General features: G+C 43.9%; 1 protein-coding gene across 2 annotated transcripts in view; it reads left to right on the top strand.

The window, feature by feature from the left end:
• Positions 1-14837, top strand: part of ATP6AP1L (ATPase H+ transporting accessory protein 1 like) — a 63639-nt gene extending 48802 nt beyond the window's left edge. The window contains exons 8-9 of one of the 2 annotated variants that reach the window (XR_010157195.1): positions 355-492; positions 14726-14837. The gene's annotated coding sequence lies outside the window, so the exon portion shown is untranslated. Of the gene's footprint in view, positions 1-354; positions 493-4614; positions 8164-14725 lie in introns of those variants that run through there. The other variant, XR_010157196.1, reaches the window with a different exon arrangement.
• The last annotated feature ends 974 nt before the right edge of the window (positions 14838-15811 follow it).

The raw sequence follows: 15811 nt of genomic DNA, 5'->3' as shown, positions 1-15811 counted from the left end.
TCTCTGTTATTTCTGCTGTAGTGTGAGCCCTCGTTGCAGATCACCCTGAGAATCAAAAGAACCCCCTGCGTGATCAGTTCCCTTCCATTTATCTGCCGCAAAGTCAAACTCCACACAACCCAGAGAATAACTTACTAAAGTAACAATCCAACCAGGCCCTTCCTTGTTGATACTCCTTCAATGGCTTCATATCCATGATGGCATCACTTTTTCTACTGTGGATAGGGACCCATCACTGGGTTATGAAGTCAGGTTAGTCCTCTGTGACCAGAGTTTTAAAGAAAAAATTTAGGATAAATTAGGATTGAATAGGATAAAAACAGATAATTTTTTTACTTTTTAATTTTTTTGTAGAGTTGGGGTCTCCCAAAGTTGCCAATGCTGGTCTCCAACTCCTGGCTTCAGGTGATCCTCCCACGTCAGCCTCCCAAAGGGTTGGGATTACAGGCATGAGCCACCATGCCCAGCCCAGATGATTCTTATAAGATGAGAGTAAGTAATGTTTGCAAAATTTTTGTTTCAGGTATGTGTGTGTTACTGGGTAGCTACGAAAAATTTATTTTCTTTTTAAACTAGGAATCCTGATTTTATTTTAAAAAGCTATTGATGTAAACCTCAAAATTTCCTACAGAAATACACTTAGAGACTGAGGAGGATGAATGCAGTCCCCAGGGAACGTGGGACATCTCGTTTATAAGTGAAAACATTTTCCTCTTTTATCTTCACAGTTTTCTAAAATTTTACATTCTGCTCACTAATAAACCTACATTTACCTTATTATAAACAGAATTTTAAAAATTACTTATCTTTAAATATGTTTCTTCACCTAAGGCTTTGCAAACTCCTGCCACACCACCCGGGGTCCTCATTCCCTGGTCTCAAAGCTAGACCCAAGTGTTAATGGTCAAGCTGCTTAGTGCAGGTCACCCTGCTTTCTGGTGGCTGGCCCTGGCTACTCCACAAGGGTACTCCTTTACCTGATACTTTGGGTTGCAGAAATACTCTTTGCATCTCTTTCTATTCCTCCATGACTCTTACCTTCTTTCTTTTGTCCTTGCTCCAGTTCCTGGATAAAATGTCCAGCTTCCGTTCCTTCTCCAGGCTAACTCTTCTTCCTGTGTCAGAGCCCTGCTAAGGAGTCAGTTCCCCTACAGGAAACCTCACAACCCTTCACACTGCTGAGGGGACCATATATTTGCACTACCCTGTACCAAGCTTGCATAGGCGAGATTATAGGGAACACAATTATATTTTAAAAGTTCTGGTTGCTGGTGACCTGGCCTCAGCCAGGCACAATTTGACATTTATTTCCTGGCATGCTACGGCAGTGGAATGTTATCTTGGGATATTGATTTGTGTTGTGCTTGTTGCATGTTCCATTTCCCCATTTAAGCAGGCAGCTGGCAAGACTTTGGAATCTTTACCTCAGGGATGATAATAGAAACTGCTCAAGTGGAATCTTCCTGCCTTTTGTCCAGTGACTGTGTCAATTGTCCTGGATGGGATGGAGAGGAAGGGGTGGGACAGTGGAGGGTACCTTTGTGGACAAGCAAGAAGAGAAAAGAGAGACTCCCCAAATGGGACAAGGGTAATAAAGCTTGGTAAATCTGGGCAGGGCCCTGGGCCAGCAGAAGGACCTCAGAGATAGGACAGGGAATGTTGAGGGGGCTGGGCCCTTTCACAAGGTCTCCAGCCTGGCCAGAGGCTCTTGATCCCCAAGAGAGGCCAGGAGATGGCAGAGCTGCTGGCCGTGATGGGATCCTGTGGGCCGGGACATCAGGTACTGCAGCAGAAATCAGATGGATGAAGAACGCCTTCCTGATGTCCCAGGGCTGTGTATGGCCCAGCCCTGGGAGGCAGGGAACCCCAGCAGGACTGTGATAGCATTTTGTATGTACTGAAATTGGACTCAAATTGATTTAAAGAAAATAGAAAGGCTGGGCATGGTGGCTTATGCCTGTAATCCCAGCACTTTGGGAGGCCGAGGCAGGTGGATCACCTGAGGTCAGATGTTCGAGACAAGCCTGGCCAACATGCGAAACCCTATGGCTACTAAAAGTACAAAAATCAACTGGGCATGGTGCAGGCACCTGTAGTTCCCAGATACTCAGGAGGCTGAGGCAGGAGAATCACTTGAACTTGGGGGGCCGGAGGTTGCAGTGAGCTGAGATCATGCCACTGCACTCCAGCCTGGGTGAAAGAGTGAAATTTTGTCTCAAAAAAAAAAAAAAAAAAGAAAAAGAAAAAGTGGTCCTTCTTACTTACCTAGCTTTGTGAGCTAATGTGGGCTAAGATTCACATCTGTCATATTACTGATTTTGGCTTTATATTGAATATTTTGTTGTTGTTTTCAAATGGATAGCTGACATTTATATACATAGCATCTTACGTGCATAGACTCATTTAATTCCCACAATTCTTACAAGGCTGGACCTATTGTGATCTTTATTTTGCAAATGAGAGAATAATGATAGAAACAATCTGTCCTAATTTCCAGCTAATAAGTGGTGGAATCAGATTTAAACCCAGGCCGACTGGATGTGGAGTCCAATTACTCCCCGCTCCCTCCTCCCACCTCCCTGTGCTGTGTTGCTGGTAGATGCTGCTTCTTTGAAGACCATGCCATGTGTTTCCATTTTCTTCATGGGGCTTAACTCAGTGAAGGGCATCAGAGGTGATCAGCAAACATGGGTTGATTCTCTGGTTGTTGACATAGGAATTTGCTTTCCTGTGGAAGGAGCCTGGCCTCTCTGCCCTGGATCTGCCAGACATTGTCTGGCTGAGAGGAGAGGGTGGTTAGAGCTGCGCTCTCTTCAGCGCTATGCTCCTTCTCCTCCACCTTTTCTGCTGCCTGCCCAGGCTTGGGAGGAACAGCTGGTCACCTTCAAGCTGTCTGTGTGTCCTCCCTATGGTTTTGGTCTTTCAGGCTCTGTGAAGGGTGACCGGGTCCTGGAACTCAGTGTGCCCCAGTCACGCTTTACAGTGTGACACGCTTTACAGTGCGACTCCCAAGAGTGGTTATGGGACGAGCCCCAGGGGACCCGCTGATGAACAGCAAAGACGTTGAGGGCTGGCGTGGTGACAGAGGGAACCCTCTAGACAAGTCCTGATTTTTGTTGGAAGACATTTAAAAGTCTCTTCCAGTGCAGAGAGACAAGGCCCCTGTGGGAGCCAAATTCCCTCTCAAACTCATGGTTTTGTTTCCAGGAGAAGAGGTCACTTTCAGCTTTTGTAACTTTAATTTGAAATTAAATGTGCCATTGGGACAGAAGCACTCTGTGCTGGGGCTGTCTTCATAACAAGGGTGACAGTGTGAACTCTCATGGCGCTCCACACCAGGGCCTAGCCAGGGCGACAGAGTGGTGATTCATGCCATCTGGGGCCTGCCGTGCTGTGAACTCCAGGAGGAAGCTGCGTGACTGAGAGCTTTTGTAGCTCAGGGGCTGGAGGATGAAATCTGAACCATTTCTGTTCCCTTGCCTTGTTCTCATCTGAGCCCAGGCAGTGGAAGGAGCTGAGGTCTGGGAAACAGTCGAGCAGGCTGTTTCTGGCAGACTTGTGCTAGCTTCCCACAGGACCACGGGTCTCTTTCTGCTGTCCCTGTCAGGCTGACCCCAACCCACCCAGTGTCAGGAATGTCAGACCTCCTCTCAAATTGAAAGCAACTCCTCAAACATGAATAACCGCAGGCTGAATTGGCCTTTCCCGGAAGATTCGACCTTGGCAGTTTGGGGTTTTGAATTTGGTGGTTTCTGAAAAGCACACATGCAGCTGCAGAGGAGGGGGTGGGCCTATGGCCGCTCCATGCTGAGCATCCGATCCTGCTGCCTGTGTGCTGTGGCCCGCTCCTGAGCCAAGAAGGAGAATTATTAATAGTCTATGTCTCTCCAAGAGTTGCTGGAGAGAACTAGCCATGCACTATTCTTCTGGCCTTTGCTTTAAGTTTCATATATGTTGAATTGTACAAATCTACCTCCCCACCAAATGTCCTTAGAGGGCCACAGATGGCCTTTGTTTCTTCATGATAACATTGCCTTTCTTTTTTTTTTTTTTGAGACACGGTTTCATTCTGTCACCCAGGCTAGAGTGCAGTTGTGCATTCATGGCTCACCACAGCCTTGAACCCCCGGGCTCAGGTGATCCTCCCACCTCAGCCTCCCCAGTAGCTGGGACTACAGGGGCACACCACCAAGCCCCGGGTAATTTTTGAAATTTTTATAGAGACAGGATTTTACCATGTTTCCCAGGCTGGTTTTGAATTCCTGGGCTCTAGTGATTCCTCTGCCTTGGCCTCCCAAAGTGCTGGGATTACAGGCATGAGCCACCACACCCAGGTACTTGTTAAGCCTAAGAATAGAATTGCTGGCCCTCCTTCTATGTAAGCTCCCAGTCTGTCTGCAGAGGCCAGCCTTAAGGTTACTGTTTCTGCTGCTCAGATGGCCCCAAGCAGGGGGATCCCAGGTGTGATATTGGGTACGTTGGTCATCCCTCTGCCTCCCACCTGGATGGAAACAGTCTGAGAGCCCCCTCTGTGGCTTGGTGCTAGGCAGGACCTTAGAACTTGTGGGTGAATTGATGGGGGAGATACACACTTACCTATGTCCTCTTTCCCAGCATGGGACTTGAATGCTGCTATTGGTGCACATTTCTGCAGACGTGTCTCTGGCTCTCAGGATGCAGAATGTTGGTAGGTCCAGTGTGGGGGATGCTAAAGGCGGTGTCATGTGCTCTGTGGATTTTTGTGTGAGTATAATGGTCCCATTTGAAGTTTTCCTGTTTGTTGCAGTAAAACCTCTCTTCAGTGTCTGTTACCTTTCTCTATATTCTTGGTGAAGGAGAGAGATAGTAATAAGGGGCCTGAATGAGGTAAGAAGAGCAGATGCTGTTCTCTGCTTCCTCCCTGCCACCAACATTCCTTCTGCCCTGTTTTTCCTGGCCATCTGTGCTCTGGGCAGTCCAAGCCTGTGAACCAGCCACACCCAGGATCTGTGGTGGAGCTCAGTCCCAGATTGTTCTGGAAGAGTCGCCCAGAGGAGCCGTGTGGTCTCCCATTCAGCAACAGAGTACGGGATGGTCTCTCTGAAGGGCAGAGGGTCTGAGCACTGTCCCCTTCATGGCATCTAAGGCTGAAATGCTGAATGATGCAATGAGAGGATTCCAGGGGAGAAAAGGAGCTGTACATGGGCTTGATTCTTCCCTCCCCAGCTGGTGGACACAGCACCGAGGTGGAGCTGGAGGGCCCTCCACTGACCCACATGCACTCCACTTTGCAGCTGTGCCCTGGGACACACTTATAATCTCAAAGTGTTATGAATTCCAACCACTGGATTCTACCCTACTTCTGACATAATCTTCTTGGGTTGATAGTAGCCTGTCTCATTACCGAATATTTCTTCTTATGGGTAGCCCTGGTTAGTCATTTTCTTTGAACTTTTTGTTTAAAGAAGACCTGTAGATATGAGCTTTTTGTCAGAGATGATCTCTCCAGGCCTGAGTCTAAACTGTTAACCCTCTCTCAGAGAATGAGTGCTGGCTCTTGAATTTCAGGCGCTTTGACATTTACTGAGGGAAAGAAGGAGAATGGAAGCAGTGAGCATAAAGCGCTGACCTGAGTGGAATGGCAGGTCGACTTGCCGGAGCCCCGAGATGATTACACTCTCCCAGCTCTAGGGCAAGCTGTCCAATTTCCCAAAAACCAATTTGACAATTGTCGAGTGACCAATTTGCTGAATTAGAAGAATTTACTAATTTACCAAATTGCTTATTTCTTTTATGCATTTCTAAAGACTTGAGCAATTGGCATGGGCTGGGTTGGCAGGGCCTGAAAGGGTTTGGAGCAATGAGTCAGAAGCAATGGTCTCTGGGAACAACCCTGTAGGTGGCGCCACTCTCCGGACAGAGAGGGGCAGTGGGTGGATGGTGGAGAGTTAGGGGAGGCTTCGCTGCAGAGATCCGAGCCTTGCTGACTCTTCAGTTCTTGTTTTTAAAGCAATCCTTATTTTTGACCATCTTTTTTTCTTAAAAGTCAGTCAGCTCACCACTTTTGGATTCTTCCTTGGCTTCCTGGCCGTACATACTTCCCATCCTCACGCTGCCTCACTTGTTTGGCTCTTCATCTCTCTCCTTCTCCTCCTTCACCCTGGAGCAACACCGGAGGCCTCTCATGTCCTCCCGTGGAGAAGGGGGAGAACAGCACAGCCCTTGCCTTACTATTTTGTTCTTACGACCCTCAGACCTTCAGGGGCTCACTTTCTCCCACAGCACTGTAGCCAAAGAAAGGTTTCTTTCCTAAGAGGGATTATGGTGTCAGCTCTTCAAATACCATTAAATTTTTATTTTCTACACATAAACACATTCTTATGGTTTTGGGAAATGGAAGCAGTATAAAACCAAAATTTTTTGCATACTCAGTGTGATAGCCTTCATATATTAGGCATTCAATGAATATTTTAGTGATTAACAAATGGGTGGTTTTTATAATGAACCTCACCCTGTTATAACCAAATACTCGTGTCAGAGAAACTAGCTTGCTTTTATATCAAGATTATGGCCCTGGATTTTGATAACGCCACAGAAATATTGTCAAACGTTGTTCACTCGGCTCTGCTCTTTCCAAGTTGAGGTGAGCTAAGGGAGCCAACCAAAGTAAGGTTGGTTTCCTGCTCCTTTCCCCCCCCCACTTAACCCTTTGCTTAAAAAGCTCTCCGAGGCCATAAACTACTAGGACACAACTCCCTATTAATTAGCCATTTATAACTATGTTTCTGTTGATTTTTTGGACCAATAATTAATTTGATAGGGTTATAGGAAGTCCTATGCTCCTGTAACTGAGAAGACACTGTCTAAGTGTGGGTCCAGATTGAGGAGGTCCTTTGGGGTCTGTTGCTTCTATCATTGGCCTGACCCACGCTGACTCTCAAATTCAGACCTCTCAGAAAAAGGAAGAAAGGCTTCATCCGCAGTGGGCATTAAAAAAAACCATAAACATCTATTCATGGTCTTGGAATTGAATCTTAAGGCAAAGCAGGATCTCAGGTAAGATTGACAGATGATGAACTGGCAGCCCACACCCCATTCCTGTTGATATGTTCTACCTCTTTCTATTACTGGGGTGTGATTACTTCAAAGCCAGGAAGAGCTGCAATCTAATTTTAGAAGAATGCCCTTCTTGTACACATTGGTGAGTATATATCTTAATATATGATGTATATATCTATATAATTTTAGTAGTTGTATAATAAAAATTGGGATAGGTAAACAAAAGAGAGCAGCTGAAAAGTCTACCTATAAAGGCTTCAGGTTAACATTGTTACTTATATTGCTTCTACCACAAATCTGTGGGGATGATTTTTATTTGTTGGGAAGGGTTGTCTCTGAATTTCCTGTAAAGTTTGGCATTTTAAATCTTTTTTTTGACTCTTCTCCTGTTAAATATATATCTTGGAAACTTGGCTGTTTCTGGTTCCTGAGCTTCACAGTGAACCAACAAACCAGCAGTAACTGTAATCCACCCTTAAAATTTAATCCCTTGGGACAGTCCATCTCAATGGCAGAATAAGAAACACTCTCCTGGCAGAATAAGGGTGAAGATAAGCCTATTCCTGTACTTATCTGGGAGCACATGTAGGTATGAGTAATAAGACCAAGAGCTGCCAAGGGTGAAGGAAGATGTAGGAGCCCATGGATTGCATGAGGGAAATATGGATCCTGTGAAGGGCAAGTTGGTTTCTTTGTGTGGACGACCCAGATAAAGCAATGAAAATGGATAATAAGGACAGTAAGGACAAGTGCCTTCCAAGGCATTAAGGCAAATGAGATTGTAGCATGGATACAGAAGAGAAAGGAGAAAGAGAAAAAGTAGATGGAAAAGTAAATGACTCAAACCTTCCATTACTGAAAGTTCCAAATGTTTCTTTAATGGCAATCACCAGATTGTAGGCCTTCATTTTTCACCGGTCAGCATTCCCTCATCTTCTTTCTGTTCATAACAAAAGTGAGTTCCTCTTCTGACCACTAGAGGTCTCTAGAGAATCACGGATCAACATCTGAAGCCTCATACCCTCTTGCTATCAGCCACTCTAGGAGGTGGAAATGTTTATTTTTCCAACATGAATAGTCAGTCACATAGTCACAAGAGATCCGAGGCCTGAGTCTTAAATTTCTAAAAATTAAAAAATGCATATAGCTGCTTCAGTGGGTAGCTGCCTACTCAACTTCAAGCTGGCACTGACCATCATCCCTCAAATATGTCCCTTGCTATTTTGATGGTAGAAATTCTGCTATTACACAGAATAACAGCACTGCTTCTACTAAAAAGGCAAATGCTGTGGAAGCCTAATTTATACAATCATAATGAGTTATTTACACAATAGTATGAGTGACTCCGTTGGGCCTTTGCCATTGTGATTACGAAGGATGACAGATCAGGGTTGGTGGGGAGACGAGGAGGGCAATGAAAGAGGAGGTGAAGACAAACTTGATCTACTTCACACCATTGCAGAGGTCTGACCCCAGGTCCTCTTCCAACTTCCTGCCCCTCAGTAAGTGCTGCGGGTGTGTAACCCAACTCTGGGGTCAAGTGAACAAACTGCCCTCAACTTCCTTAAGCCTTCCTGTTCAAGACGATGACTTCCAGACTTTACTGGGACACTGATATTATCACCTCTGGAGTCCTTGATGTGACTCTCTTCCTGGTCATATGGACTGTAGCTATTTTAGGTGTGTCCAACATGTTTGATAGTGCCGGTGATGACAAGTGTACATTTCAACATTCCATTATTTAGAACACGCATGTAATTACTTGTAATGAATCACTGATGACGTCTGGAGAACAATGAAGTCCTCTTTTAATGTTTGGATGATTAGCTATCGGAAATTTTTACTTTGATGGTCTTTCATTTTTATCTCAAGGATTTTGGATATTATTTCCTGTTGCACTCTGATGTACATTAATTTTTCCTACATTTATCTGTCCATCAAACATTTATTGAGAGTCTATTAATTTCCTCTTACACTGAAGGCTCTATAAATATGAGGATGAATAGGAAGAATAGGGCAGGGTTCTCAAGAAGTTCATCAGTTGATAGGAGGGCCAGATATGTTGAGGCAGTTACGAAGTGCATGATAAATAGAGAAGTACGAAGTGCATTGGGACTAGGAAAAAAATAAAGAAATACTTCTAGAAAAATAAAGTTCATTTTCTCAGCTTGTTTGAAAGCCATCATCTGTTGTTGTTATTATTTTTCATCAGGGGACAGTAGTCTGATAATTCACCTTGATGCCTTTGGTATTTTTTTAATTGCTTTTAGCTGTTTTAAAAGGTGCTTACCACAGGGTTGAAGGGTAGAGTATATGTAAGGCAATGTGGCTAGAGCCTACTGGTATAACCCATTCCAAAGGAGTGACCTCTCATCTGGTCAAAGGAAGACCAGTGGCCAGTAGGGTTGCCCGTGTTTTCACAGTGGATATCCTGGAGCTCCTGAAGTTGGTACTGCTGGAACACAGAACATTCCCTACTGAAGAGAATGTTATAAAGTGCATATGTTCTTTCTTTCTGCAATTTTCAAGGATTGTGCACATCTCTCAGTAACCTAGCCTTCTTTTGAAGCCTTGCTTACAAGACAGAAAATTAGGTGAGTGGCTGAGATTTAGAAGTGCATATCTACCAAGGGGGAGAGAATAAACTGTCTTTTGAGCAGAGAGGTGGGGCGAAAGCTCACCAACTTCCTGGGTCCAGTATTCTCGGGAGGCCATCTCTTCTGCTGAGGATGGCTTCCTGCAATGGGCTGTGGGTTTGTTTTATCTCTGACCCAAAATAGCATTTGTATTCAGTTCTCTCAATGGAGAGAGTGGAGAGAGCAAATTTCATTTCTTCGTTGTGTAAAAGGACACATGTATTTATAATGAACAACTCCATTTGGCTTTTTACCTTTAGGTGGGCATAGACTTCAATTGATGCCAGATCCTCCTTTTTCCTTGGAGAATCATGCTTGTACTTTCTTAAATTACATTTATCTACCCTTCTGCATTTTCTTTACTCTGATATTCTTTTTGGAAACTTTCTTTTTTTCAAACCTCCAAACCACAAAGTGAAACAACAGGGAACATGTCCTTACAACTGGGAAGTCAACATGACAGACATGTTTGGATGTCTGTTATATAGCTTGCTGTAGACCCAACTATTAATAAATAACTGAACGTGGCCGGGCGCGGTGGCTCACGCCTGTAATCCCAGCACTTTGGCAGGCTGAGTCGGGTGGATCATGAGGTCAAGAGATCGAGACCCTTCTGGACAACATGGTGAAACCCCGTCTCTACTAAAAATACAAAAATTAGCTGGGTGTGGTGGTGCGTGCCTGGTTCAAGAGATTCTTGAACCAGGGAGTTGGAGGTTGCAGTGAGCTGAGATCGTGCCACTGCACTCCAGTCTGGTGACAGAGCGAGAGACTGTCTCAAAAAAAAAAAAAAAATTGAATGTATATGAAGACTATAAGTAGGAAACTTACCCACCAAGAATTAAAAAAGAATGAAAAGTCTTTCTGAATCCAAGCTTTAACTTATTTTCAAAGCACTAATGTAGGCCAGTTGACATTTGTCACATGCAAGATGTATTAGGCATTGCGAGACCAGATTATGGAGAATGTGGGAAGCTAAGACTGACAGTTGCCAGGTTAGCATCTTCGTGTTCCCTGAACAGAGGAAGGGATGTTGAGGTTGTCATGACATCACTCACAGAAGGCTCTTGCATCACTCTCCTCGTCTCCCCTTTCATTACTAGTAAGACTTAGAATCCCAGAGGGCTTTTGTTTGCTTTTCTGCTTCTATGCTTCAGGGGACCTGGTACCGTGTAGTCATTAAATGAATGCCCAATAAGGCCCAAAGCCTGGAATCATATTTGCATCCTGTTGACGTATATTTACATAGGTTGCTATCATTATCTGTTTTTGATCACCCTAAAGGGGCTTTGGAAACACAAGTATTATACATCATCATTTTTGAGGAACAATATCTTTCTTTGATGTCTTTGAATTTGGAGGTCTTAGAACCAACTTGTTATGGGTGAAAATTGCAAAACCTAGGTGTGGGGTTGGGGGGAAGTTGGAGAACAGAACAATGCTGTTGACAACTTGATATTCCAAGAGCAGAGAAAGCTATTTCAGGATATGTTTTCTCGTTTTGGACATCAAATGCCTATCCAAGTTCTGGAAAATGTGGCTCAAGGGTTGCATGGGTCCTGGGCAGCTCTTGATCTGAAGTCCCTCATCCTGGCCTTTGATCTCCCACTCCTTTACTGTTGCCAGGATGGAGGGTGATGGAGTTGAGTTCACATCAGCAATTGAACTAATGCGGTCCTCATACTGTCTTCTGCTCGAGTTTACTCAGGTTCATTACAGGGGTGGGGTTAGAGGGCCATTTGTCTTGGGCCTCAGATTGAAGAAGGGCCTCAAAGCTGAACTTTAAAATCTTTCTCCAAAACATGGTGTGCATATGGTTATTAAAATTATTATTGGGACAAAAACACTTATTTGCTAAATGTAAATGTATGAAAAATACCATAATTTTTGTAGCAGTATTTTAACACATTTTAAAAAATATATTAGAAGTGTCCAAATGTGGAATTGACTCAGATGTCTCAGCTTCTGAGAAGCTCAGAATCTACCACCAAACAGCAGCCAACGTATGAGGTCCCTTGGGCTTTCGTCCCATGCCAAATGACCCAGCTGATAGAGCCTAAGAACAGATTAGATTCCCTACAGATCCTGATCTTTGAGTATGTACTTCAAAGTGGGGTTTTTAACATCAGTTTTTAAACTTTGCTCTGCATGCTTGTAGGACACTAGCATTTTTTGACTTATAAGAATTAATATTTTACCCATTGAAAAAGTACCCCTACTGGGCGACATTTTTAACTATTTAAATTGGGAGAAAAAAGCTGAAATACCCAGAGTTCATGGAGAAAAAAGTGAAATAGGGTCTGCCAATATCTGTCAGTACTCCGTAGGAACAAAGCAGTGGAAATGAAACTCAGTGTTTGGGCTGTGCATGTGTGCGTGTGTGTCTTTGTGCAGTTGGCAGATCAACCCTAAACAGGCCTTGTGTGGCTGAGGCTCATGCATTCACAAATCCAGGTGGTGGCCTCCATTTGCAAAAAAATTTCTTTGTTTTGCCATTCTCTGGGCAGAAAGTACTGCCAATAATATATGAGTAATATCTGGGGCTCATTTCCATTTGGATGTGGAGACTTAGGTCTCTAAAACTTTCCAAAAAAAATGTCCGATTGGGCCAGTAGGGAAAGCCATGATGCAACCTTAGTGGACTCATTTATGCTTTGATTGCCATTTCCTGTAGATATCCGTGTTTATACATTACGAGGCATAATGTGCTTCATCTTATTATGTGCTATTATTTTAATTTTTCCAATGATAAAATAACGCATGCTTTTTTGTAGAAAATTTGGAGAAATGTATCCTATATAGAAGCTTAAAGGAAGTATGTATAATCTCAGCAAGCAGTCTTATCTCATGCTGACTTAATTCTAAAAGAAATTTTGGTAATTTTTGTTAATTCTTTGTTAATTCTATGCAAATCATTCCATTGAAAATAATAATGACAGAAACATCAGAGTTTCAGGTTTGATCATCAAAACCTGTTTACTGTGAACCTAAAATACAACAGGGACCCGTTGGGATGCATCTAAATTCCAAGGTCACGTGGATACGTCCTCAAATCTTTTGTTTCTGTTTTAAAATGACAGTGATGGTAAATATTTATTGTTGACTGTGTATCATTGCCCTACATTTTTTATGTGAATCAACTATTTTAATAATTACAAGAATCTTAAAGGAAAGTGCCATTGGTAGAGTCCCATTTTACAGATGGAAAAATTGAGATGAAAAAGATTAAGTAACTTGGCCAAGGTTACAGGCAACTATGCAGTAGAGGTGAGTCAGCCCGTCTTCCAGAAACCCTGAGCATCTTCCCTTCTAAACTTGAAAGTGTTTAGTTTCTTCAACTAAGGGCATAACCGGGTCAGTCAGGATGTATTTGAGCACATGAAAGGGCAGCAAAACACATCTCTTTGCTTTGATTTCTGTAGAAACATGTCCCCTGTGTTAAGTGGTGACAAGCCGCGTGGGGGTTTTGCTCAGGCGACAGGCTGGAAATGCATGTGTGGCAGGCGGGTTTGTGAGATCACATCCGAAGCTGGCTGGACTCAGTTCAGTCCTTTGGAGTGTTGATTCAGATGACGGGGGGGAAGAGGCGAACCCCTCTTCTTTGGCTTAGAAGATTACGGATCTGTAACTTCAAAAGCTGTTTGCAATTTTATATTCGCGTCTCGCTGCCAAGGTGCTTGTCTTATCTGCACTGTGTTGGCTGGGGCCCTTGTGAGTAAGCTGGGCGGTTTCCTCCTGCATTTGGAAGGAAGTTGCAGGGGCAAAAAGGGGGTGGGTGGTGGAGAGGTGAGTGTGGCTGAGAGGATGACACCAGCGGAAACAAGGGAAATAGTCTGGGAGGAGGGCCAGACGAGCAGGGTGTGTCAGAGTGAACTCAGGGAGAGAAGAGGAAAGGCCCTTTCCTAGTCTGTGCTGATCTGGGAGGACACACCATCTAAACAGGAAGAGCACAGAACAGAGATTCATCAGACAGACCTGCTTGGGGTTCTTGCTTGCTGGTTTTAAGGCTTTGTGACCTTGGTCAATTTACTAAACCTCTTTGGCCCACCTTCCCCTTCTGTACTGTTTGCTGTATGGTCTGTTTTTTGCTAAGCTCAGGTGGTAATGTTGCCCTCAATACTCCATGCCCAGCTTGTTACAGAAGGAAGAATGCTGGTCTAGGAGACAGGAGATCTGGGCGGATTTTCTGTCCTTACTCTTCATCAGCTCTCTGACCCTGGGCAAGACTAAGAACTAATGTGACCCCCAGTTTCTTAATCTGTCAAGTGGGTATAATAATACATACCCTTTTAACTTCACAAGGTTTCTGGGATGCTCAAAGGGGATCAGGTGTTTGAAAAGATTTTGTAAACCTAAAAGGATTATACGTTGAGCTGTTCTAGATGCTGGGTGAAAGGTGCGACTGAACACACAGTACTGGTGGACTGCTAGGTTCTCACTCAGAGATGGCAGAAAGATTTCAATTTGTGAGCCAGCCACTCTCATTGACTGGGAGTGGCTGCCTGGACCTCCTGAGCTTTGGCTGCATTCTGAGGGAAAGAGTGCTCATGTTGATTATTAATGTCTGTCATGGTCAAAGGGGTAAGAGAAGTGGTTCTTGGATTGTGTGTTTGCTCTTTCTGCTCCCGCCTAGTGATTTCTAAATTCGGTTGCTCATTTAGATTCTCCTGGTAAAAATGTCCCATCAGGCAGATTTCCCATTTCATAGGCCTGGATGTGACCTGGGGTGAAGGCAAGGAATCTTCATTTTTTAAATAAAGCTTTCCTTGCTGGTTATTTTGATAGTTGTGCAGGTGTGGAGAGGTGGAGCAGGCATCGAGTCACATGGGAGCTCCGGGTGAGTCTCATGGAGCTCTGAGCATTGGAAGAATGGAGCACAGAAGAGTTAAGCAACTTTTCTAGACATGGTCGTAAGTTTAAGAAATGTAGATCAGGCCTGTGGTTTCTAGTAGGTTGCCTAACTCTTTCTTCATTAAACAAATGGGTTGTATTGTCTGTTATGATGATTCTCCCACTGGCTTCAGGCCTGATTATTTTTCCTTGTGGTTCAGACAGCTGCTCCAAAAGAGTCAGATGCTGAGATCCATTGTCCACCCTGGCTCCTGCTCTGAATCGACATCAGTTTGCAACTAGTAGTTTCATAAATCAAGAAAAAGAAGAAAGGTAAATTAATGACTGTGTTAACTAGAGGGGCTCTGAATTTCTGCTTTACATGTATCATTTTGAATTTCACTTTTATTATAATGAACTTGCAAACACAGCATTGCAATAGTATATGCACCTCCCAAAGATGCTGGGAAACAGCTGATATTTCATCATTTGAGGACAGTTTGTGCCTGCAAGTGGCAGAGGTGCAGGAGGAGACAAATAAAAGGGATGCCTACATCCTATTTCCGTGAATTTCTGTCCTCTGAGCTGAAAGACAATTGACAAGTTGGCTGATAAGACCTTGAAGAAAGAAGATATTTTAAAACTTTAATTGAAAATCCCCATTCCTTCTCATTCAAGAAGCAAAAGAAGAAACTATAATGATGGACACTCTGGTGCTAGTATCAGTCATTTTGATCACAAGACGTGGACCAGCCCACCTTGGAGCTCACTGTGGTGGTGGCCTGGTCCTAATGCAAGTCCTAATGGAGCTCTTGGAACTGGCTGTAGCCTTTGCTGAGCAGGAGCAACTATGTCTCTGGTTCTTAAGGATTGAAAAGGTAAGGTTGCAGTTCTGGATGCTGGCATTACTTCAGGGCAACACACACACACACACACACACACACACACACACACACACACACACTCAGTACTGTAAGTCATCCTTTCTCTCGTATGGGAAGATGTGTACTTTTTTTTTTTTTTTCTTGAGATGAAGCCAAACTGAAGAAAAAAGAACAGAAAAAAGAATCACAGGCCCACAGCTTACATGTCATTCATACAGGCAGGATTCAGGGCCTCAGCTTCTGCCAAAAGAAAAAGACATTCTACACCCCTATTTCTTAATAATAAATAACGATTTCTACAGCAGCAAATGCTTTTAACTCTGCCCCCATCTCTGCTCTATGAGCCTTGAAAGCATTGCAGTTTGAGACCTGCGAGTTGGACCTTTGTCTGCCTGTACTTTCTGAGAACTCATATAAGAATGA

Source organism: Pan troglodytes, chromosome 4 (assembly GCF_028858775.2).
Source record: "Pan troglodytes isolate AG18354 chromosome 4, NHGRI_mPanTro3-v2.0_pri, whole genome shotgun sequence".
In the NCBI taxonomy this organism is placed as follows: domain Eukaryota; kingdom Metazoa; phylum Chordata; class Mammalia; order Primates; family Hominidae; genus Pan; species Pan troglodytes.
The sequence above is the reverse complement of the archived record's forward strand: the minus strand, read 5'-3'. Positions and strand labels throughout refer to the sequence as shown.